Genomic DNA, 952 nt, shown 5'->3' with positions numbered 1-952 from the left:
CGGTAACCTCCAGGTACTCCGAAAAATCCCCGATCTTCTTTGGAACCATTCTGGTGTCCGTATATAACCTTCCAATATATCAATCTTTACCTCTCGACCATTTTGAGACTCCTCGTCATGTCCACTATCTCATCCGGGACTCCGAACAAACTTCAGTCATCAAAAACACATAACTCATAATACAAATCGTCATTGAATGTTAAGCGTGCGGACCCTACGGGTTTGAGAACTATGTAGACATGATCGAGACACATCTCCAATCAATAACCAATAGCGGAACCTGGATGCTCATATTGGCTCCTACATATTCTACGAAGATCTTTATCGGTCAAACCGCACAACAACATACGTTGTTCCTGTTGGGGAACGTTGCATAAAATAAAATTTTCCTACGGTTTCACCAAGATCCATCTATGAGTTCATCTAAGCAACGAGTGATAGGAGAGAGATTGCATCTACATACCACTTGTAGATCGCGTGCGGAAGCGTTCAAGAGAACGGGGATGATGGAGTCGTACTCGCCGTGATCCAAATCACCGATGACCAAGTGCCGAACGGACAACACCTCCGCGTTCAACACACGTACGGAGCGGATGACGTCTCCTCCTTCTTGATCCAGCAAGGGGGAAGGAGAGGTTGAGGAAGAAGTCTCCAGCAGCAGCACACCGGCGTGGTGTTGATGGAGAGGCAGTACTCCAACAGGGCTTCGCCAAGCACTTAACGGAGGAGGAGAGGTGTTGGGGAGGGGAGGGGCTGCGCCTTGGATGTTGTATGCAGCCCTCCCCTCGCCCCTCTATTTATAGGGGAAGGGGGATGGGGGCCGGCCCCCTCTAGAGGAGATCTAGAGGGGGGGCGGCGGTCAAGGGAGGGGGCTTGCCCCCCAAGCAAGGGGAGCGCCCCCACTAGGGTTTCCCCCCAAACCCTAGGCGCATGGGCCCAAGGGGGGGGGGGG

Source organism: Triticum dicoccoides, chromosome 6B, assembly GCF_002162155.2.
Source record: "Triticum dicoccoides isolate Atlit2015 ecotype Zavitan chromosome 6B, WEW_v2.0, whole genome shotgun sequence".
Taxonomy (NCBI): Eukaryota; Viridiplantae; Streptophyta; class Magnoliopsida; order Poales; family Poaceae; genus Triticum; species Triticum dicoccoides.
The sequence above is the reverse complement of the archived record's forward strand: the minus strand, read 5'-3'. Positions refer to the sequence as shown.